Source organism: Chiloscyllium punctatum, chromosome 49 (genome assembly GCF_047496795.1).
Source record: "Chiloscyllium punctatum isolate Juve2018m chromosome 49, sChiPun1.3, whole genome shotgun sequence".
NCBI lineage: Eukaryota > Metazoa > Chordata > Chondrichthyes > Orectolobiformes > Hemiscylliidae > Chiloscyllium > Chiloscyllium punctatum.
This window is the reverse complement of record NC_092787.1, coordinates 17,429,146-17,455,105: the sequence shown is the minus strand read 5'-3', so window position 1 is coordinate 17,455,105 and position 25,960 is coordinate 17,429,146. Positions and strand designations below refer to the sequence as shown.

At 40.5% G+C, this 25,960-nt stretch overlaps 1 protein-coding gene across 1 annotated transcript in view; it reads right to left on the bottom strand.

The window, feature by feature from the left end:
• Positions 1-25,960, bottom strand: part of LOC140469263 (rap guanine nucleotide exchange factor 1-like) — a 236,966-nt gene that overhangs the window by 147,699 nt on the left and 63,307 nt on the right. The gene's annotated exons all lie outside the window — the stretch shown is intronic.

Here is a 25,960-nt window from a genome sequence, read left to right as displayed (position 1 = left end):
CCAACAGACCTATTTGGAACTACTAGCTTTCAGAGCACTGCTCCTGGAGCAGCGGTCTGAAAGCCAGTACTTCCAAATAAACCTGTTGAACTATAACCTGGTGTTACGTGATTTTTAACATAAAACAAGTTAAAAGGATTTGAAGTCAATGTAAAATGGAGATTGTATTTTATGTTGCAACATTGCTGATATGGGCACCAGTTTGTCATTCACAATCTATCAATGGTACTTTAAAAAGTTTTAGATGATGCTGGAACACCTCAAAGTCAAATTGGTGGATTTAGAAATGAATAATCAAAAGGGAGGGGCATGGCTTAATTTAAACAGGTAATTCTAAACAAGTCATTACCAAAAATTCTACCAGTGAAATAACTTTTTAAAAGTTTGCCTGACTGTCATCAGCAAATGTTTATCTTATTGTTTGATATTTGTTATGGTGTTGTCCTGGAACACTAGCAAGGCAGTTTTTGCCATTTTATCAAGGAGTTTGTAGAACTTTTCACATTCAAGTTGAGCAACAAGGAATGTCAGTTCTATTTTTGCACGCAGTACTAGCTTCAAGTCATCTCATCTGCCATTACTCAGCTGCAGAATTGTAATTCACTGACACGATCTGGAATAATAGGACTCAGGTCAACTTCCAAACATTGGTCCTCACCATGAATTTTTGCTCCCTGAAAATGGACAAAGTTCACGAATAAAGTATGTGTGCAGCACAAAGCACTGACTTAAAGTTACAAGTGCTGAAATGAAATTCAACTGGTTTCCACACAGCAAGTTTCACTCTTAGGTGTTAAAATATTCTTGATATTCATCTCACACATCCCTTGTCAGGCATCAAGCCCGAGGAATTCTACACAGTATGAATTCCCTCAGTGCACTGTGATTGAAAGGCTTTAGTCAATAAGATTGCACCAGTGGTGTGTGCTACTTGCTCTAGTGCATGACTCAGCATGTAGCCCTAGACCTTGGAATGTGCCAGACCTTGGAATCAATTGAGAACAAGTCTTTTCACTGGAGGACCAGCACAGACCATTACACATAGACCAAAACAGTTTCCTTCACCGAGATCACATTCATTTAGGCACAATCGATATTCACCTCAAAGCATGGTTGTGAACAACTCCTACAGCAGAGTCCTGTGTCACGAAGCTTCTCTGGATAAACTTCTAAAAAGCCACCACATTCCTCTCCAGACCTTCTAAGCAAAGGGAAGTTCAACAAAATAGTATTTTCCCTACTATAGCTGCCTTGACATACTCTGCCTGTTGCTCTCAAGAATATAGGTGTGATGGAAAGATCCAACAGGGAGGGATTTTCTCATCACCAGCCAAGCTATGCCTTGTTTGTTTGTAAGTTCTGGTCATCAGGTATTCTGTGACTCTGATAGTCAGCCCAAGAAAATATTCAACAAGATCCATCATCTCCTTTCCATGCAGGGCCTTTAGGATGATGCATGCAGATGACTGCCTAATAAATCTACTCCCAATACCTCTCCACAACCCACAGCACCTTCCGCAAATGCAACACCTTGCCCATTTAATGCCCCCTCCCCTCCAGAGCTGCCAAGGCTCCAAACAAACCATCCAGGTGTTTTGAAGACAGTGAGGAATGTAGATGCTGGGAACCAGAGTTAATAGGTGTGAAGCTGGAAAAACACAGCAGGTCAAAGCATCTGAGGAACAAGTGATTGTATGAGTGTGAGGGTGAGGGTGTGGGTGGGTGGGGGTGTGTGGATTGGTGTGCGCAGAGTGGAAATGCTCCACAAACAAGTCTCCAAGTCTGCACATAGAGGACACCACATCAGCAGCAATGCATACAATAGGTGAGGTTGGTGAAGCAGCAATTCACTAATACTTCAATGTAGTCTACCACATTTGCTGTTCTCACGGAGCAATTCAGTAAAATATCTTCACCCAGGGAGTTAATAGCATATAACACTAGCATTTACATACATAGCATCAGACCCAACATTGCAACCCATATTATATCACCTCTTGTCATGTTAGTCTCATGGGTGCAAGGTGAAAAATTTCATCTGCTGGTGTTGTCTTGTTTCTGCCCTCAGTCAAAGCAAAACGCTCAGAGACACAGTATGGCTTCAACATCTTCATCTTTATTCCAGGCTCTGGAGGGAGAGAGAATGATTGCCCATGTGCACAGAGACATGATTTCAATCTTCTCTCAAACAGCAGTTTCTTGATTATGTAATTCATTATTTTACAGGGAGGTGCATCCAGATAAGGCAACACACATAGTGATTATGAGACCATTACAATCAGTGATTGTCAATAGTAGAGATTAAACCATCTGCTGTTACACAATTAGTGTTCTTAACCTTAACTGGCTTCACATAATGAATACTTTTCACCTTGTTAACCTGACCTTACATACTGAATGCTTCCATGTTGTTAAATGGCTCTACATAATGCATGCTTTTCCACTTTGTTAATCCATTACCCTTGCCTCCAGCACCCCACTGTTAACTGCAAGTTCTTATCTGATCTGAGTCACTCTCAGCTGAACCTCTTGTTTCACAAAACTTAGAATTTAACTTTTCCCTGCTTGTTTATACCCTATACACATTCTCACTGGTATCCTTTTATTAACGCACTGTACTACTTAGCATTTAGAGCCTATTCTAAAGCATGAATAGCAGAGCATTTAGATTTGGGAAGATATTAGGTTCTGCACTTTGGCAGGATGAAAACATCAGACTATTGAGAAAAATTACAAAAACCTGCACTGCAGTGTGATTTGATGCGTCTTGTCCATAAATCACAAGCTAGCTAGCTCCACATTCAACAGGTACTAAGGAAGACAAATGGAATTTTGGTCTTTATAAAGGGAATGAAGTACAAAAGTAGAAACATCTTGCTAAAACTATACAAGATATTAGCTAGATAACATTCTGAAAAGTTTTGGTCCCCTTATATTGGCAATGGGGGTAGAATATTCACTAGGTTGATCTTGGTATCGAAAGATTTTCTTCGGAAGAGAGGTTAACAAGGTTGTGTTTGTAGATAGTTAAGCTCAGAAGAATGAAAGGAGACCTTATTAAATCGTGTTAGATTATTTGAGGGTTTGAGAGAGTGCATGCTGAGAGGTTATTTCTCTTTATTGGTGTGTCTTGGATGAAATGGCATGATCTGAAGAAGGGGTTAGAGTAGAGTAGAGATGAGGAGGAATTTCTTCTGAGAAGACAGTGAATCTAACTTGTTTACAAAGAGAGCCGTACAGACTGGGTTATTGAACATATTCAAGACTGACAGACTTTTTAAAACATCATTTAAGGCAATCAGGGGTTATGGGACAAAGGCAGGAAGTGGAGCGAGGATTCTCAAAACAGTAGATGTTTTTGAATAACAGAGCAGATTCAATGGGTCAAATGGACTATTGCTCCCACGTCTTATGGTCTAGGGTCTTGTACAGTGTGAACAGAATGTGCCACTTGCTAACAAAAGGAATAATTAGGGATCTCATTCACCATCAGGAAAAATGAATCAAGTGAAAATGTGAAGATTTCGATCAAGATAATAGAAAGTTTGAATGGAGCATGGGCACTGATCTTTATCAACTTTGCTATCCAAGTATTAACACACTTGTATTAGAGACAGCTGTAATTTAGACTAGTGCCTGTCTTAAATTCAAGCATACAAAATGTAAATCCTGTTGTTGAGTTACACATCAGCTAAAAAAAAGGCACTCAAGCAGTTCATCTGCATATTACAGAAACCACAAAAATGAGTATTGGTTGATCATCCATGTGTAGTAAAATCTTTAAAGATCAGCTCAAGTTTAACTTCAATACTGCATTAGTTTCAGCATCCATCACATACTTCACAGGAATGAACGTTGTCAAGCTGTACACCGTGCCTAAACTGGAAAAAGAACATAAGAATCAGGAGAAGGAGTAGGCCATCTGGCCCTTCAAGCCTGCTCCACCATTCAATATGATCATGGCTGATCTTTTCGTGACCTCAGTTCCACGTACCTGCCCTCTCAATAGAACCCTTAATTCCTTTACTGTTCAAAATATTATCTATCTTAGCTTTAAAAACATTTGCTGAGGAAGCCTCAATCACTTCACCCAGAGGGTTGTGAATCTGTTGTGGGGTCCCCTGCCTAGTGAAGTTGTTCCTTCTCAGTTCAGTTCTAAATCTGCTCCCCCTTATTATGAGGCTATGCCATCTCATCCTAGTTTGACCCTTCAGTAGAAACATCCCCTCTACTTCTACCTTGTCTATTCCCTTCATAATTGTATATGTTTCTATAACATCCCCCTCATTCTTCTAAATTCTAATGAATATAATCCCAATCTCCTCAGTTTCTCCTCATAAGCCAATCCCCTTAACTCCCTATCAACCTAGGTGAATTTCCACTACACCCCCTAGTACATCCTTTCTCAAGTAAGGGAGACCAAAACTGCACATAATACTCCAGGTGTGACCTTACCAGCACCTTATACAACTGCAACATAACCTCTCTGCTTTTAAACTCAATCCCTTTAGCAGTGAAGGACAAAATTCTATTTGCCTTCCTAATTACCTGTTGCACCTGCAGACCAACCTTCTGTGATTCACGCACAAGGACATTCCAGGTCCCTCTGCACAGCAGCATGCTGCAATGTTTTACCATTCAAGTAATAGTCCTTTTTATGTCATTCCTATCAAAATGGGTGACGTCACATTTATTAACATTGCACTCCATCTGCCAGACCTTTGCCCACTCAAACTATGCCCCTTTGCAAAGCTTCACAGTCCTCTACACACTTTAGCACTCACCTTAGTGTCATCTGCAAACTTTGACACACTACACATGATTCCCAACTCCAAATCATCTATGTAAATTGTGAATAACTGCGGTCCCAACCCTAATCCCCTAGGCACACCACTAGTCACTGATTGCCAACGAGAATAGCACACATTATTCCCACTCTTTGTTTCATGTTGGTTAACCAGTCCTCTATCCATGCTAATACATTGCCTGTAAGGCCTTGCATATTTAATCTTAAGCAGCATCTTGTTGAATGCCTTTTGGAAATCTAGATACACATCTACTGGATCTCCATTGTCCACAGTGTTTGTAATGTCTTCACAGAATTTGAAAAGATTAGTTAAACATGACTTGCCGTTCATGAACCCATGCTGCGTCTGCCCAATGAGACAATTTATATCCAGACACCTTGCTATTTCTTCCTTGATAATAGACTCAAGCATTTTCCCCACTACAGAAATTAAGCTGACAGGTCTGTAATTCCCTAAGTTTTGTCTATCTCCCTTTTTAAACATTTGACATCACATTTGCTGTTTTCCAATCTGCTGAAACTGCCCCAGAGTCCAGTGAATTTTGGAAAATTATGAGTGCATTTGCTATTTCTCCTGCCATTTCTTTCACCTACCTTAGTCTCTTTGTCAATTACTGGCATGTTATTTGTGTCCTCCAATGTGAAGACAGACACAAAATACCCATTTAATGCCTCAGCCGTTTCCTCAAATCCATTATACTCCCCTTCTCATCCTCTAAAGGACCAAAAAGTTTACTTTAGCCCCCCCTTTTGTTTTATATATTTATATAAAACTTTTGCTATCTGTCTTTATATTCTGAGCTAGTTTTTTCTCAGTCAAGCTAACTTTTCTTTCTAGATCTTTTTGTGGCTACTGACCTTTAAAGCTTTCCCAATCTTCTAGTTTTCTGCTGATATTGGCCATTTTGTGTGTTCTTTCAATTTGATAGCCTCTCATTTCCTTAGACATCCATGGCAGATTATCCCTTTTCCTATAGTCCTTCCTTTTGCTGAGCACCTTTGAAAAATGGCTTTGAAAGTCCTTTACTATTCGTCAACTGTCCCACCATAAAGTCTTTGCTCCTAGTCTACCTTAACCATCTCCTCCCTCATCCTGTTGTAGTCTCTCTTGTTTAAGAACAAGACCCTGACATTGGATTTTATTTTCACACTTTCCATCCATTCTAAATTCAACCAAGCTGTGGTCACTCCTTCCCTAACTATGATATCATTAATTATCCTAGTCTCATTATACAGGACCAGATCTTGGATAGCTTACTCCCTCATCTGTTCTATTACATACTATTCAAGATAACTATTGTGGATACATTCAATGAACTGCTCCTCAAGGCTACCCTGAATGATCTGGTTCGACCAATTGACATGTAGATTAAAATCCCCCATGATAATTGCTGTACCTTTTTACAGACATTAGTCATTTTGTTTATTTCCCACCCTATAAACGACACCTAAAAATACGGACATTTTGAACATTGCAGAGAGAACAACTACCATCGAGAGACACCCAAGAAATTAGGAAACCCTCTCTATCAAAAGGTACCTTTTCATATGAAGCATTTTCACTGTAAAGAGACAGAAAACCGAGAGAGACCTTCAGCTGGAGAAAAACAGACACCGAAGACAGTGACTGTGTAGTTTTAAAATTAAGTTGATGCAATTTTAATAAGTGTCTTATTGGAACAACATATTGCTGCAGTTAGGGGCAAATAATAAACAGTTAAGACAAAGAGGCGGCTTAGAGTTGCGAATTATTGTTGTTTAATGTTCACTTTTAGAGAGTTTTTTTAAAAAAAGGATATTTTTTTCTCTAAATTGTGGAATTTGGGAGTTTTATCGCTCATATTTTAACCGTTAAGGTGAGCTTTTCTGGGTGCTTGGTTTAATTAAGAGGGTTTCACCGCCATGTTATAACAGCATGGGAGCTTGGATCCGAGATTTGGACAGGTTTAGACAAATCCAGTCAGATTTGAACAGATTTGGGGTACGAAAGATCCCAGCAGATTTAAACATTTGTCAATTAGTGTCCTAGACCTTTAGGCCTGAAAGGCTAATGGACTGACAACAGCAAGACGAGACAATAAAATATATATAGATGCATACTCAAAAGGAATCAATGTATTCCTGAGGGGTTATCATCTTAAAATAGAATCCTAAGACGGAAATGGAGATCAAATTAGTGCAGAGGAGAAATGGGCAGAAGTGCACCAGATTGTCTGTGCGCTACTGGCAACACAAAGTGTTACAGTAGCACCTGAACTACCAATAGAAGGCACCTTGACGTGAGGAGACTCAGGCTAAAGGTACAAAAGCATTTCTATTGGCCTGGACTGCACAAGGATGTGGTTAACTTTTGCCATACATGTCATATGCACCAAACTTAGGTAAGCCACAGGCAGTAATAAATCCAGCACCTTTGTTGCCAACTCCTGCATTCAAAGAACCTTTCACACAGGTTATGATTGATTGTGTAGGTCCCCACACTCAAACAAACAGTGGGAACCAGTACTTGCTAATTATAATGGATGTGTCTATCAGATTTATGGAGGCAATTCCATTACAGAGTATTAAGGCAAAAAGGGTGGAGGGGGTGTTAGTAGCTTTCTTTACGCAGTATGGGCTACCCAGAAAGATTCAGTCAGGCTAAGGGTCTAATTTTACTGCTAGGCTGTTAAGGGTAGTATCATTTTGCAAAACAAAATTAACATTTTATTTAATGCAATAACTTCCTGCAGTTATAAATATCATTTTAAATCTTCAAAATTCTGTTAGTTAATATTCATATTTTGTAACATGATTTTCCATGGGAATTTCTAGTCAATACTAACAAATCCATTGATGAAATACAACCCCGCTCATGTCTTAAAACTCTCAGCCAGCTGTGAAATAATTTATAGTTTACTTTCAAATTTCAACACATTGCCTCTGAAGTATTAAGAATCATTTCTGGACCGATGGAAAAAAGTGTTTTCCTTTTGATTTACTATGAGAACTCAACCAACTTTCTGAAGTAGCCAAGGTGCCCAACATAAATCTTTGAGCTTCAGACAACTGAATCTGAAAATATAAACCTCAACTTCTGACTTTCAGTAGTTTTTTTTAGAATCAACAGATAGAAACTTTCTGCCCTGACTGCAACTTCCTCACAATTCCTATACTTCACAACCTGCATCTCAAGAATAGTACATGGTCAAAAACAATACAGCTATTTAACAAACATTTGTATGGTTGTTGATGTTAATTGCTACAAAAGTGTGCATAATTTAAGTCGATAAGTTAGTGCCAAATACTTAAGTAGAATGAGCCATTTATAAAGCCATTAAGGTTTCAATTTAATTCTCACCAAGTTGTGAAATGATAATTTCTGTGAAAGTGAAACAAAAGTTGTCAAGTAATAGTTAAGTGAAACTTCACCCACACAACTTTTCTTTAAAAACTGAGCAGGACACAAATTAAAGCTGCAAACGCCTTTTTACACTATTTGTACTTTAGCACCATGCTCTTGATCCTTGAACACTCAGTGTAGAGTGGTGAGAGTAGCTCAGAGGACCTCTGCGTGGGTCTGCTCTGGGATATGGTCAAGTTGGTCACAAACATATTCAGTCAAGAAGCTGTGGAATGGTCATTAGCGCAGACCGTCCATAGCTACATCCACACAACGGTCTCCACAGAGGTAGCATTCATTGTCTGATCTGCTTGAGAACTTGCACAAACGGTAGATACGGCAAGTGCTTCAATTTATTCTCAGCCCCAAATGCACATTTTACTTTAAGTTCACAAGTTTCCGTTAAAGGTTTAGTTTTGATATATTGTCTTTTAAAAGGATCTGAGCATTACTTCATTTGTTGATTAGCTTTATTTGTATATTTATATTTCTTCAGATTCCTGAAGAAGGGCTCATGTTCGAAACGTCGATTCTCCTGCTCCTTGGATGCTGCCTGACCTGCTGCGCTTTTCCAGCAACACTTTTTCAGCTCTGATCTCCAGCATCTGCAGTCCTCACTTTCTCCTAGCTTTATTTGTATACTCAAGTATATAAACACTCCCTGAATTTTCTCCTATCAAACCAAAAACAAGAGTATAACACCAGTGCCAAATCTTGACCACCCTCAATGGCAAAGGAGATAGCTCATGCTGACCTTCAGCAATAAGGTTGTGGGGTGGTGGGAAAATTGCACAACAAATTTGATGGAGAATCAGTATCAAAATTGGTGAACTCTATGCTAACTTGATAACATTGTTAGAGTACAGCTAAAATAAAACAACCATAGTGCCAAATTTATATATGTTACATAAATAAATATAACACCACCATGCTTCCTGACTGCTGCAGCAAAATGTTTCAAGCATGAAGAGTGAGGAATTAATTTACACTACATTTTTTTAAATGAGTAATTTCTGTCATTGGGTAAAGTCAAACTTTGAAATAATGCATTAAGATTAACTGCCAAGCTCTTAATATTTTTGTAAAAACACAGATCTCAACAATAAGAATCAGAAGACAAAGAATCTATTTAACCTGCTGTGTTTGCGAGACTCCTTAAAAAGCCTTTCATTTGTAAAAACAAAAAGGGGGGAGCAGGTGTAGGTAGAAAACAAGACGGAAGTTTAAAACATCAGGATATTTTCCACACCATGCTTTCTAACTGATTATATGGAATTCTGCTCTTCACCCTGCAGCCAAATCTGCCCAGATCGTAACTTCTTCCACAAAGTGCCAAGATGAAAATAGATAAGGTAACAATTCTGTCAAAACGTCATCACTGTAATTTGCTCATTATTCTACTCACTATTTCAGGAAGGATGTGGAAGCATTGGAAAAGGTGCAGAGGCGTTTACCAGGATGTTGCCTGGTCTGAAGGGAAGGTCTTATGAGGAAAGGCTGAGAGACTTGGGTCTGTTCTCATTGGCAAGGCGGCTAAGAGGGGATTTGACAGAGATACACAAGATGATCAGAGGATTAGATAGGGCAGACAGTGAAAGTCTTTTTCCTAAGATGATGACATCAGCGTGTACGAGGGGGCATAACTAGAAATTGAGGGGTGATAGATTTAAGACAGATGTCAGAGGCAGGTTCTTTATGCAGAGAGTGGTAAGGGCTAGAATGCCCTACTTGCTAATGTAGTCAACACAGCCACATTAGGGAGATTTAAACAATCTTTCAATAAGCACATGGATGATTTGGGATAGTGTAAAGGGATGAGCTGAGAATAGTTCTCAGGTCGGTGCAATATAGAGGACCGAAGGGCCTGTTCTATGTTCTAAAGTGAGGAAAGCAACCATTGAACAACCAGCCTACAGCCACACTAATTTGACTTATATTCTGTAAAGCTCATTTTTGTGCCATTAGGGCCTATGCCACACATCCAATATCAGAAACTAAGCCACAATAAAAAAACCAGAGCCAACTAGCATTCATCTGCATCAGACAGGAAAAGAAAATGCAGAAATTAATTCTTATCCCTTGATCAGCAAGATAACATTTTTAAAAATGGGTGGTAACGTAATTATTTTCACCAACTTCAGACAGAGGAAATACAGATCAAGGAGTGTTACTAATATTAAAACTTGAGCAAAACCTGAAAGCACACCCCACCGATCGACTACCACAGCATGCCTCAATGACTGCCATTCAAAGCGTTTCAAGAAGTTAGTCATGGCTCACATCAACTCCAGCCTACCCAATTGCCTTGATCTTTGTGATTCGCTTCCTGTTGCAACAGGTCCACGATAAATGCCATCTCCTTGCCCCTACACTCATCCCTTGAACAAACGAATAACAAGGATACCTATGTCAGGCTCCTAATTACTGTTTTCAGTTCTGCCTCCAACACCATAATTCCAAGCAAACTCATCTCATCTGAGACCTAGGTCTCCCCCTGTGTAACTGGATCCACAACCTCCTGACTCATAGACCACAATCAGCAAGAATAAGTGACAACACTGCCTCCATAATAATCAACACTAGTGCCCCGCAAAGCCATATTATCCCCTACTATACTAAACACCAATGAATAGGTCACTAAATTACACCCCAACTCCATTTACAAGCTGGCTGACGACAGTACCGTTGTCAGTTGGATCTCGACGATGAGACAAAGTACATGAAAGAGCTCTATTGCCTAGTGGCATTGAGTAAAGACAACAATCTCTCCATTAACAACAAAATGAAAAAGATGGTCATTGATTTCAGGAAGCAGAGTGGAGGGCACACCCCTATCTAAATCAATGATGATCGAGAGCATCAAGTTCCTGGAATGATGTTCACCAATAATCTGCCCTGGTCCATCACGTAATGGTCAAGAAAGCACAACAATGTCTATTTGCTCAGGAGGCTAAGAAAATTGGATATATCCACAAATACTCAATTTTTAATAGATACATCATAGAAAGCATCCAATCTGAATACATCACAGTGTAATGTCAATTACATTTCCCAAGACCATAAGAAACTACAAAGCCACGTACACAGCCCAGTTGACCATGGAAACCAGCCTTCCAACCACTGTCTCTATGCTTCCTGCTGCTTTGGAAAATGCAACCGACAAAGACCCCTCCCATCCCAGTTATACTCTTTTCTATTGGGCAGAACATACAAAAGTTTGAACACATGTACGAACAGATTCAAGAACAGCGTATCCCCCACTGTTATCCGACTTTTGAGTGGACCTCTATCGTTAATGCTGATCTCTCTCTGCACTTTCTCGACGACTGTAACATTGCACTCTGTTGTTACCCTAATGCACTTTGTATGGCACGATCTGCCTACACAGCACACAGAATAACACTCTTCATTGCATCACAGTACCTATGAAAAATCAAATCAAATCTTTTACATCTTCAATCTGTTGTGTCAGTAAATGATTGCATCTGAGAAAACTGACAAAGTTGGAGATCAAAAGTTTCTTTTATTAACTCTAACGGTCATAAAAGGATGCGCAAGTCAAGGAGGGGAAGTGGAATGATGTCAAACATTGCACATGATCTTACCAAACAGTGATGCAAACCAGAAAGCTCTATGGCTTACTCATGCTCCTGAGTATGGGGTCAACATGAGAGAGAAGTGTGGACAGAAAAGCAGTTAACAAAATCAGCTAATAAACCAGGACAATATCAAAGTAAATTGGCCTATTAAACACTTTATCTTTAAGACTCTATGACTATAGATGTACAGCACGGAAACAGACCATTTGGTTAAACTTGTCCATGCCAACCAGATATCCAAGCCTAATCTAGTCCCATTTGTCAGCACTTGGCCCATATCCCTCTAAACCCTTCCTATTCATTTATCCATCCAGATGCCTTTTAAATGTTGTAATTGTACCAGCCTCCACCATGTCCTCTGGCAGCTCATTTCGTACACTCATGACTCTCGAACTGAAAAGGCTGCCCCTTAGGTCCCTTTTATATCTTTGCCCTCTCACCCGAAACCTATGCCCTCTAGTTCTAGACCTTACCACCTTTATGAAATAATGGTACCACATTAGCCAACCTCCAGTCTTCTGGCACCTGACCTGTTGAGTATCGATGATACAAATATCTCAGCAAATGGCCCAGCAATCACTTCCCTTGCTTCCCATAGAGTTCTAGGGTACACCTGATCAGGTACTGGGGATTTATCCACCTTTATGCATTTCAAGACATCAAGCACTTCCTCCTCTGTAATATGGAGATTTTTCAAGCTGTCATCATCTATTATTTCCCCACATTCTATATCTTCCATGTCCTTCTACACAGTAAACATTGATGCAAACTACTCATTTAGTATCTACCCCATCTCCTGCGGCTTCACACAAAGGCCATCTTGCTGATCTTTGAGGGGCCCTATTCTCTCCCTAGTTACCCTTTTGTCCTTAAATGTATTTGAAAAAACCCTTTGGATTGTTTTTAACCCTATTTGCCAAACTAACTCATGTCCCCTTTTCGCTCTCCTGATTTCCCTCTTAAATACACGCCTAATGCCTTTATACTTGAAGAATTCACTCGATTGCACCTGTCTATATCTGAAATATGCTTCCTTCTTTTCCTTAACCAAGCCCTCACTTTCTCTAGTCATCCAGCTTTCCCTAAACCTACCAGCCTTTTCTTATACCCCAACAGGAATATACTCTGGACTCTCGTTATCTAATTTCTGAAAGCTTCCCATTTTCCAGCCATCCTTTTTCCTGTGAACATCTGCACCCAATGAGCTTTTGAAAGGTCTTGCCTAATACCATCAAAATTAGCCTTCCTACAATATAGAACTTCAACTGTTAAATCTGGTTTATCCTTTTCCATCACTATTTTAAAACTAATAGAATTATGGTCGCTGGCCCCAAAGTGCTCCCCCACTGACACCTCAGTCAACTGACCTGCCTTATTTCCCCAAGAGTAGGGAAAGTTTTAACACCCAAAGACATGGGAGAGGAAATAAGGCCATTTGGCCCATCAAGTCCACTCCGCCACTTAATCGTGGCTGATGGGCATTTAAAACTTCACTTACCCGCACTCTCCCTGTAGCTCTTAATTCCTTGCAAGATCAAGAATTTATCAATCTCTGCCTTGAAGACATCCAACGCCCAGGCCTCCACTGCACTCTGTTGCAATCAATTCCAGAGGCCCACTAGCTGAACAAATGGCTCCTCATTTCCATTCTAAATTGACCCCCCTCCAATTCCAAGGCCGTGCCCACGGGTCCTAGTCTCTCTACCAAACAGAAACAAGTTCCTAGCATCCAACCTTTCTAAGTCATGCATTATCTTCTAAGTTTCTATTAGATCCCTCCTCAACCTTTTAAACTCTAATCAATTCAATTCCAGGATCCTCAACCATTCATCGTATATTAGGCCTATCATTCAGGTGAATCTCTACTGGACATGCTCCAATGCCAGTACGTCCTTCCTGAGGTGTGAGGCCCAAAATTGGATAGTATTCTATATGGGGCCTAACCAGAGCTTTATAAAGCCTCAGAAGCACATCGCTGCTTTTATACTCCAACCCTTGAGATAAATGACATTTGCTATTTGCTTTCTTAATCATGGACTCAACCTGCAAGTCAATCTTTAGAGAAGCCTGGACTAGCACTCCCAGATCCCATTGTACTTTGGCTGTATGAATTTTCTCACCGTTTAGAAAACGGTCCACGCCAGTTTTCTTTTTTCCAAAAGTGCAAGACCTCACATTTGCTCTCATTGAATTTCAGCCATTTCCTGGTCCACTCTCCTAAACTGTCTAAATCTTCCCACTGCCTCTCCACCTCAGTACTACCTGCTTGCCTGCCTAACTTCGTACCATTGGCAAATTTCGCCAGAATGTTCCCAGTCCCTTCAACCAAAACGTGAACAGCTGCAGCCCCAACACTGAACCCTACGGGACACCAGTAGTCACCGGCTGCCACTGCGAAAAATAACCTTTTATCCCAACACTCTGCCTTCTGTCAGACAGCCAATCCTCAATCTATGCCAGTAGCTCACCTTGAACACTATGGCCCTTACTCAACAGCCTCCCGTGAGGAACCTTAGCAAAGGCCTTTTGGAAGTCTAGATAGATTACATCCACTGGGTTTCCTTGGTCTAACCTACTTGTTACTCCTTCAAAGAATTCTAACAGGTTTGTCAGGCATGACCTCCCCTTACTAAATCCATGCTGACTTGCTCTAATCTGACCCTGCACTTCCAAGAATTTAGAAATCTCATCCTGAACAATAGATTCTAGAATTTTACCAACAACCAAGGTTAGGCTAATCGGCCTATAGTTTTCCATCTTTTGTCTTGATCCTTTCTTGAATAAGGGGGTTATAACAGCAATTTTCCACTCATCGGGGGCTTTCCCTGACTCTAGTGACTTTTGAAAGATCACAACCAATGCCTCTGCTGTTTCCTTAGCCACCTCCCTCAGAACTCTAGAATGTAGCCCCCCCCCCCCCCCATCTGGGCCAGGAGATTTATCAATTTTTAGACCTTTTAGCTTTTCTAGCACTTTCGCTTTTGTAATAGCTACCAAACTCAACTTTGCCCCCTGATTCTCCTTAATAGTTGGGGTATTACTCATGTCTTCCACTGTGAAGTATTTATTAAGTTCTTCAGCTATTTCCTTATCTCCCATCACTAGCCTTCCAGCATCAATTTGGAGCAGCCCAATTTCTACTTTTGCCTCTCGCTGGTTTCTTATGTGTTGAAAGAAACTTTTACTAGCATTTCTAATATTACTGGCTAGGTTACTCTTCCTTCCTTATTTCTCTTCGTTATCCTGTTTGTTTTTGCAGTCTTCCCAACCTTCTGATTTCCCAGTGCTCTTGGCCACTTTATAGACTCTCTGTCTTTCTCTTTGATACATTTCCCGACTTCCTTTATCAGCCAATGGCTGTTTAATTCCCCACCCGACCCACCCCAGATAATCTTTTTCTTTAGGATGAACCTCTATACTGTGTCCTCAATTCCACACAGAAACTCCTGCCATTGTTGCTCTACTGTCTTCCCCACTGGGCCCTGCTTCCAGTTGATTTTCATCAATTCCTCTCTAATGCCCCTGTAATTACCTTTATTTAACTGTAACACCATTACATCCGATTTTGCCTTCTCTCTTTCAAACTGCAGACTGAACTCTACCATATTATGATCACTGCCTCCTAAGTGTTCCCTTACTTTAAGACCTTTCATAAAGTCTGGCTCAATGCTATAAGTCCAGAATAGCCTGCTCCCTTGTGAGACAAGCTGTTCCAAAAAGCCATCCTGTAAGCATTTCCTTTCTTTGGATCCACCAGCAACATTATGCACCCAGTCAATTTGTATATTGAAGTCCCCCATGATCACCATGACCTTGCCTTTCTGACATGCCCGATCTGCTGGTACATCTTGCGCCACTGGTTCTTACCACTGTTGGAAGGTCTGTACATAACTCCCATTATGGTTTATTTTTTGCCTTTGTGGTTCCTTAACTCCACACACACAGATTCCACATCATCCGACCCTATGTCATTCAGTACCATAGATGTAATTTCATTCTTAACTAACAAGGCAACCCCGCCCCCCTCTGCCCACCCCCGTCTTTTCAATAAGTTGTAAATCCTTGGAAGTTTAACTGCCAGTCCTGAACCCCCTGCAACCATGTCTCTGAGATGCCTACCACATCATAATCATTCACAATGATTTGTGCCATTAATTCATCTATTTTGTTATGAATGCTACGAACATTAAGTAAAGTGTCTTATTGATAATTTTCTTATCCTCATGATTTCCAAATCTCTAATAATATGTCCTAAGGTACCGTCCTTTTTGCTTCATTTCTAGGTTGCCTATTTACCCTTTTCACCAGAACACTGGTTCCAGATCGGTTCAGGTGGAGGCCGTCCCAACAGTATAGATCACCCTGGTTCTAAAACTGATGCCACGCTTTGCACCTTCTCTAGTAGGTACATCCACATACTGACTCAAAATGTTCTTGTACACTTAACTTCCTCTCCATCTAAACCACAACACTAACTTTCCAAACAAATTGGGACTGCCAAAATCCCCTACCATAACCACCCTATTATTCTTACAGATAACAGATCTCCTTACAAATTTGTTTCTTGATTTCCCGTTGAGTATAAGGGGGTCTACAATACAATTTCAATAAGGTGATCAACCCTTTCTTATTCCTCAGTTCCACCCAAATAACTTCCCTGGAATATCCTAAGTACAGCAGTGATGCTATCTCTTACAAAAATGCCACACCCCCTCCTCTCTAACCTCCTTTGCGATCGTTCCTATTTGTATCCTGGAACATTAAGCTGCCAGCCCTATCCATCTCTGAGCCACATTTCTGTAATTGCTATGATATCTCCGTCCCATGTTCCTAACCATGCCCTGAGTTCATCTGCCTTCCCTATTGGGCCTCTTGCATTGAAATAAATACAGTTTAATTTATCAGTCCTACCTTGTTCTCTGCTTTGTTCCAACCTGCCCTGACTATTTGACTCACTTCTCTTCTCAACTGTACCAGTCTCAGATTGATGTCATTTGTCAGTATCGCCCTGGGTCCCACCCCACCTCCTTACTAGTTTAAATCCTCCCGAGCAGCTCAAGCAAATCTCCCTGCCAATATATTAGTCCACTTCCAATTCAGGTGCAATCCATCCTTCTTGTACAGATCACTTCTACTCCAGAAGAAACTCCAACGATCCAAAAATATGAATCCTTCTCCCAGAAACCAGGTCCTCAGCCACATATTCATCTGTACTATCCTCCTATTCCTACCCTCACTAGCTCATAGTACCAGGAGTAATCCAGATATTATCGAAATAACAAGATTAGCTTGAGGGGCACACTGACCTACTCCTGTTGCTATATTCTTGCACATAACATCATTAAGTCTGCTGCAGTAGGAGTAATGACTGTCTCAAACAGTCCACTTAGCATAAGACTGTGCCTACTTTACCTATTATCAGATCAAAGGACTACTTACTCATTAGAAACAGAGAAAATCCTCTGAGACAGGTAAGGGGCAAGATTAAGGAGCCTTGGATTATAAGAACAGAGGAGCTTCTCATCAAAAGAAAGAAGGCAGCTTACGCAAGGTGGAGGAAGCAAGGATCTAGCACAGCTTTAGAGGATTACAGGCTTGCTAGAAAGAAGCTCAGAAATGGACTGAGGAGAGCCAAGATGGGGCACGAAAAAGCCTTGACAAGGAGGATTAGGAAGAACCCAAAGACATTTTACTCATATGTGAGGAATAAGAGAATGAACAGGGAGAAGGTAGAGCCAATCAGGGATAGCGTAGGGAACTTGTGTGTAGAGTCTGAGCAGATAGGGGAAGCCCTAAAATGAGTTTTTTTGCTTTGGTTTTCACTAAGGAAATGGATCTTGTCGTGAATGAAACCTTTGAGGAGCTGGGACACAGGCTTGATCAGATCAAAATTGATGAAGTTGATGTGCTGAAAATTTTGGAAAACATTAAGATTGGTAAGTCCCCAGGGCCAGACCAGATTTATCCTAGGCTGCTCCGGGAACCGATAAAGGGGGTTGCTAAGTCACTGGTGAAGATCTTTGCCTCCTCACTCTCTATGGGAGTCGTATCGGAGGATTGGAAGGAGGCACATGTTGTGCCTCTTTTCAAGAAGGGCAAGAGGGAAATGACAGACCAGTCAGTCTTAAGTCTGTGGTCAGCAAAGTTTTGGAAAGAATTCTGAGGGAGAGGATGTTTGACTATTTAGCAAAGCATAGCGTGATTAAAGGCAGTCAGCATGGCTTTGTGAGGGACAGGTCATGCCTCACAAATCTTATTGAGTTTTGAGGAGGTGACAAGACAGGTTGACAAAGTTCGAGCACTGGAGGTGGTGTACATGGACTTCGCAAGGCATTTGATAAGGTTCCCCATGGTAGGCTCATTCATAAAGTCAGGAAGTATGGGATACAGGGAGATTTAGCTATCTAGATTCAGAATTGGTTGGCTGAAAGGCAGAGAGTGGTTGTAGATGGAAAGTATTCTGCCTGGAGGTCAGTGTTGAGTGGGGTCTTGCAGGGCTCTGTTCTTGGGTCTCTGCTCTTTGTAGTTTTTATAAATGACTTGGATGAGGAGGTTGAGGGGTGGGGGTTAGTAAATTTGCAGATGGCACAAAGGTTGGAGGTGCCGTCGATAGTATCGAGGGCTATTGCAGGCTGCAGCTCGACATAGACAGGATGCAGAGCTGGGCTGAGAAATGGCAGATGGAGTTCAACCTGGATAAATGCAAAGTGATGCATTTTGGGATGTTGAACTCGAATGTTGAATATAGGACTAACGGCAGGATTCATGGCAGTGTGGAGGAACAGAGGGACCTTGGTGTGCAAGTACATAGATCCCTCAAAGTTGCCACCCAAATGGATAGGGTTGTTAAGAAAGCATATAGCGTCTTGCCTTTCATCAAGAGGGGGATTGAGTTTAAGAGCCACAAGGTTTTGTTGCAGTTCTACAAGTCCCTGGTGAGACCGCACTTGAAATATTGTGTCCAGTTCTGGTCGCCCTACTATAGGAAAGATAAAGAGGTTTGGTGAAGGTGCAAAGGCGGCTTGCCAAGATGCTTCCTGGACTGGAGGGTTTGCCTTATGAAGAGAGACTAAGCTCAGACTTCTCTCTGGAGAGGAGGAGGAAGAGAGGTGACCTGATTGAGGTATACAAGATAATGAGAGGAATGGATAGAGTCAATAGCCAGAGACTTTTCCCCAGGCAGGATTGATTGGTACGAGGGGGTCATAGTTTTAAGATATTAGGAGAAAAGTATAGAGGGGACGTCAGAGGAAGGTTCTTTCCTGAGTTGTGAATTCATGGGATACATTGCCAGTGGTGGTGGAAGAAGCAGAGTCATTAGGGACATTTAAGCAACTAGTGGACATGCACATGGACAGCAGCGAGTTGAGGGGTGCGTAGGTTGTTATTTTATTTTGCATTAGGATTAACCCTCAGCACAACATTGTGGGCCAAAGGACCTGTTCTGTGCTGTACATTTTGATGTTCTATAAACAACTGGTGGTGGTTCAACCTGAAGATCACCATATCTCAGGCAAAAGTTGACAACCTCAATCAGGAACTGAACTCATACCTGTTAGCATCACTCTGCAATCCAACCAGCCATCCAACCAACTCCCCTTATTTACCATAATATCTCTTAGAACAAAAACATTGTATTGAGTAATAAGTCATTTCAGCTTCACTGTACTGAAAACATTCAAATTGAACAATTATACCAGATAATTGCTGACAATTCATTTCCAGCAATAAAGGACCATTGGTACTCAAGGTGAATCATATTAGATACATCTGGAAACAGATTCTGTCAACTGAAAGCAGATAGGCACCCCTAAGACAAAAGACCTCCTTCAACGTCCTTCTAGGACTATAGCCATCCAGCCTTGCAAATAAGATGGCTTTTCATTCAAGAGCCAGAGCCCACATAGAACAATGGCATGGAAAGGTGGAGTGATGATATTGGTGAGTTACACAAAATTCTAACATATGTTGAAAAGTGATTCAGATACATTAGTGCTGAAATTTACTGCTTCTGTATTCACCTGCAAAAGTGCATGGCCCAATCTTCAAATCTTTTTGCATCCCTTTCAAACACAATTGAAGTAAGCAGCTTCATTGGAGCAATTTAAAAATTTTGCATAACAAAACTAAATCAAAGTTAACAATTAAACTGCAAACAAAGATCCACAGAGGACAGCCACTTTGCCACTTTCAGTGGGAATGCGATCATACTAGTTTCAACAAGCAGTACACCGGTTTTAAAGATTATCACAATGCAGTTAACCCAGCTTTTAGAGAAGGCTATTGGAGTGGAACAATATGGTTCAATTTTAGCTAGTAAACTCAAGACCGGTAACCCTATTGCAGAGGAAATTAAATCACCATCTCACTATTCATCCATGCATAACCCTGCCGAGATTTTTGATGGCTTTAATTACTTTTCTGGTAGAGCTTTCTTGCTGTGCAACAATTTATTCAATTTTCACCCCTCATTTTGAAGCAGATTGTTAGACCTAGATTCTAGTCTTGAAGTTTCAATACAGGTAGTTTTAGAAATTTTGACAAGTTTTTAAAACAGCTAATAATGGTTAGGCTCAGAGAAAAAAGTACAATGATATTTTTTTTTTCAAAAAACTGCCCAAACTATAATTTATGTAGACAAAACAAAAAACTCACAGCAACGCCAATTACAAAAAAATTGTCATGCTTTGGTCTAGTTAGTTTGAAATTGTGTGTGCCTTTCAAATAGTTAAAAACTGCAAAAAAAGTTGAGAAAAAACATCAATGCAGTTATGCAGCTCTAATTAAGGGTTGCAATTACAGTACAGATATTACAGAAATAACAAGCATTTTACTTTCAACAGCTGAGAGAGATAAATATGGGAATGAACAAAGCTTCTGATGCAACTGTGCATGACAAACTATTTAAGCAATGAGGAAGTAACAGCAGCCTATTGTTGTGGTTTCATTTTTCACCTGAAAGCATGCACATTAGACAACTCCCATGTCAATTGTACGAAAACAAGATAAAAGGTGGTTCGTTGATAAAAATGGGACCTTGATCAGACGGGCCAATTGGCTGAGGAGTGGCAGCTGAAATTTAAATGTGAGGTGTTGCATTTTGGCAAGGCAAACCAGTTAATTGTAGGGCCCCGGGGAGTGTTGCCAAACGAAGAGACCTAGAGATACAGGTGCATGGTTCACTGAAAGTGGAGTCATAGGTAGACAAGGTGGTAAAGGCAACATTTGGCACCCTTGCCTTCATGGCCAGAAGATGGAGTACAGAAGTTGGGGGGGGGGCGGGGGAGGAGGATTTAAAATGACTTGAGAGGTAACATTTCACGCAGAGGGTGGTGCATATACAGAACAAACTGCCAGAGGAAGTGATCGAGGCAGGTACAATTACAACATTTTAAAGGCATTTTGAGTATATAAATAGGAAGGTTTAGAGGGATATGGGCCAAATGCTGGCAAATGGAACTATGTCAGATTGGTATGTCTGGTTGACACAGATGAGTTGGACCGAAGTGTCTGTTTCTGTGCTGTACAATTCTAACTGTAGTAACAGCCATAATTTCCATGAGTGAAATAATTTAGACTTCTTCTGTATAGCCTGCTTGAAACGCCATAAATTTGAAAATGGTCACCAGGTGAAAAGCAGCAATAGACTAAATACACCTAAATAAACTATCTTGTACATTAATTCTCCAATGTTATGACACCATTTGACACATTAGAGCTCTCAATCTCCACTGCAATACTATACAAATATTCCACATCCACACCAGGACCAATATAAAGAAATATGACTAGGCATTTCAACATTTCTAGACACTTCATTTGAGATCATAGCTAATCTACTTCAACATCATTTTCTTGTACTATTCTCCTATTTTCGGTCAATTAACCAGTTCTCAATTCATGCCAGTATATAGTCATTAACCCAATGCGTTCTAAAGTAATTTACAAACAGTATGTGATCTCAACAAAAGCTTCTGAAAAATTAATTACAGCACCCACTATTTTGAACCCCCTTCATCTATCCTGTTATCTACATCATCAAAAAAATCAAAGATCATTTCCCTTTCACATATTCATGTAGACTCCGCATAATCCTACTGCTTTTTTTCAAGCATCCGGTTGTCACATCCTTCAAAACACAGATTCTAGCATTTTCCATCTCATGTTAAGCTAACAGGCTCTGCAGTTTCCCTTGTTTCCTCTTTTTGCAAAAAATAAGTAGTGGATTACATTCCAATATACCTGGATCATTCAAGAATACAGAAAATTTTGAATGACGACCAGTAATGCATATATTATTTCTACAGCAACTCAATAAACACTCTGGGAACATTGCCTTTATGTTCTCTAATACTCCTCTTATTAACAGTAGCATCCTACAGTTCCTAGTTTACACAAACTCCTAGATTCCATATTATATCTGGGAGATTTTTAATATAAGACTATAAAACATAGGAGCAGAAATTAGGCCATTCAGCCCAGAGTCTGCTCTGCCAGTCAATTATGGCCAATAGGTTTCTCAACCCCATTCTCTTGCTTTCTCCCCATAACCCTAGATTCTCAAGAACATATTTTAGTCTTAAACATACTCAATGACCTGGCCTCCGCAGCCTTCTGTGGCAATGAATTCCACAGACTCACCACTCTCTGGCTGAACAGGTTTCTCCTTATCTCTGTTCAAAAAAGGTATTCCCTTTACTCTAAGGCTGTGCCGTCAGGTCCTAGTCTCTCCTATCAATGGAAACGTCTACTCTGTCCAGGCCATTTAGCATTCTGTAGGTTTCAGTTAGATCCCCCTCATCCTTCTAAGCTCCATAGAGTATAGACCCAGAGTCCTCAAAATGTTCCTCATATGTTCAGCTTTTCATTCCTGGGACCGTTCTCATGAAGGTCCTCTCAACATGCTCCAAGGCTAGTACATGAGAATCAACGTTTCGGGCACAAGCCCTTCCTGAAGAAGGGCTTGTACCCGAAATGTCAATTCTCCTGCTCCTTGGATGCTGCCTGACCTGCTGAGCTTCTCCAGCAACACATTTTCAGCTCTGATCTCCAGCATCTGCAGTCCTCACTTTCTCCCCAAGGCTAGTACATCCTTCCTGAGATATGGGGCCCAAAACTGCATATAATACTCCAAATGTAATCAGACTACATCATCACCCAAGACACAGAAAAGCATTTGCTTAATTTTCATTTCCTCATTCATAGTTATAAACTTTCCTGACTATGCTTGTAATAGACCACTTTTGTTTTTGCTAATCCATTTCTTTTTACTTAACCTCAAAGTTTTAGATTCCTTTTTCTGATTCACATTAGTTTATTCATTCTAGTTCCCTTAATTTTCTGTGCAAAATTCTACGATACTTCCAATCCTCAGGCTTAGCCTTTTTCCTAGTAATCTGATAGACATTTTCCTTAGATTTGATGCAACCCTCCATTTCTTTTGTTAGCCATGAGCTGGAATGCTTTCTTCATTAGGATGTTGTGAATCAAAAGGAATGTATATAGTCAATGTATTACTTCCTTAAATATTAGCCATTGCTCATCTAACATACTTTTAATGTAGTTTCCACATAGCACCATAGCCAACTTGCCCCTCACAGCTTCATAGTTTCCGGTGTTTAGATTGAAGAGCCTAGCTTCTGATTGAACTATATCACTCTCAAACAATGTAAAATGCTATCATATTGTGGTCACACTTTCCTAAATTGCCCTTTGTAACAAGATTACAAATTACCTCTTTTGAATTGCACAATACCAGATCTAAAATAGCTAGTAGCCTCCTCAGTTGTGCAAGACACTGCTTTAGAAAACTTCTTTATGGCTATCTATTAGGAATAGGCCCTCAGCCCCAAGTCAAATCTGCTGCTATTCAATCAGAGCCACTTACTCTACGTTCTCACCTACTCATGATAACCTTTCATCCTCTTACTCATCCAGAACCTAATCAACCCTGCTTTCATTATCATTTGAGGAAGAGCAGTCCAAAAAGTGTCTCAATCCTTTGGAAGGAAAAGTTCTCACCAGTGTCCTAAAACACTAATTTGAAATGGTGTTCCCTGGCTCAAGAATCTTCCACAAAAGGAAACATCCTTTCCAAATGTACCCTGTCAAGGTTTCTCGCGATTCCATCAAGTTGCCTCTTACTCTAAAGAGTAACAGACAGAAGCCTAGTTTGCCCAGTCTTTCCTCACCAGGCGATCCACCAAATCAAGATATTAGTCTTGTAAACTCTCTGAAGGTCTTAAGAATGTAAATACATTGTAAGGAGGCATTTGGATGGATATACGAATAGGAAGGGTTTGGAGGGATATGGGCCGGGTGCTGGCAGGTGGGACTAGACTGGGTTGGGATATCTGGTCGGCATGGACGGGTTGGACCGAAGGGTCTGTTTCCATGCTGTACATCTCTGACTATGACTCTAAGGAGACCAATACTGTACTCCACACCCTAGAGTGGAAAATCATATCTCACTAACTTGACTGAGTTTTTTGAAGAAATGATGATGATGATTGATGAAGGCAGAGTGGTAAACACTTTCTCTATGGACTTCAGTAAGGCAGTCAACAAGGTTCCTCATGGCAGATTGGTTAGCAAGGTTAGATAACATGGAGTAAATCGAGACATAGCCATTTGGTTACAAAATTGTTCCAAAGGCAGAGGGTGGTGATAGAGGGCTGCTTTTCAGACTGGAGGCCTGTGACCAACGGTGTGCCACAAAGTTCAGTGCTGAGTCCATTGCTTTTTGTCACTTATATAAATGATTTGGATGCGAATACCAGAAGTATTGTTAGTAAATGTTTAGACAACACCAAAAGTACTGGTGTAGTGGACAGTGAAGGTCACCTCACAGTACAATAGGACCTTGATCAGATGGGTAAATGGGCCGAGGAGTGGTAGATGTCATTTAATTTAGATGTCAGGGGCTGCATTTTGGTAGGGCAAATCAGGGTAGGATTTATACACTTAATGGTAAGATTCTGGCAAGTGTTGCAGAACAGAGACACCTTGGAGTGCAGGTCCATAGTTCATTAAAAGCAAAGTCATAGACAGACAGGACAGTGAACAATGTTTGCCTTTATTGTTCAATGCATTGACATTTAGGCGTTGGGAGGTCATGTTGTAGCTGTACAGGGTATTGGTTAAGCCATTTTTGGAATACTGCATGCAATTCTGGTCTCCCTGCTAAGAGGATGCCATGAAACTTCAAAGGGTTCAGCAAAGATTTACAAGGATGTTGTCATGGTTGGAGAGTTTGAGCTATAGAGAGAGGATGAATATGCTGGGACTACATCCTCTGGAGCAGCGGAGGCAGAGGGGTGACCTTACGGAAGTTTATGTCACCATTATGGGTATGGATTAGTGAATAGCAAAAAGATCTTTTCCCTAGGGTAGGAGGTTCCAAACTTAAAGGGCATAGGTTTAAGGTGGAGGGATTTAAAAGAGACCGAAAGAGCAACATTTTTACCCAGAGGGTAGTGCATGTGGGGGATGAGATGCTAGAGGAAGTGGTGGTGGAGGAGGATACAATTACAACGTTTAAAAAAGGTATATAGATGGGTATATAAATAGGAAGGGTTGAGAGAGACATGGGCCAAATGCTGGCAAATGAGATTAGATTAATTTAGGACATCTGGTCGGCGTGGAAGAATTGAACCAAAGAGTCTGTTTCTGTGCTGTACATTTCTATGAGTCTATATCCCCCTGCAGCCTCCTATCTCCTCACCACAGCTTATTTTAGTTGATTCCTAAAATGAGATTGGGCCTGATAGTATTAAATTTTAGTTAACATAGTGGTCATTCAGTGAAACATAGTCACATAAGGCTGCAGTGTGTTTAACAACAAAGGAAACAGATTTAGAAATAAAAATTAAAACAGACAGCAAAACTAAGTTTTAACCTATTTCTGAACACCATCACTTAATAGTAATTGAAAGCCACTGAAATTACACGTCAAATCTTTAAATTTAACTTAACTGACCCTACCCAGTTTCTTTCCTGTGAACTACGGAGTCTTTCTACATGAATGCCCACAAAACTCAGTACTTAGACTTTCTCAGTTTCTAGTATCCTGTAGATATTTAATTCAAATAAAAAGATGTACTCTTTACACAAAATGGAACAGGTTCTGCAAAGTCAACTAGTCAAAGGGAAGGAAATGGAAATTTATGAAAC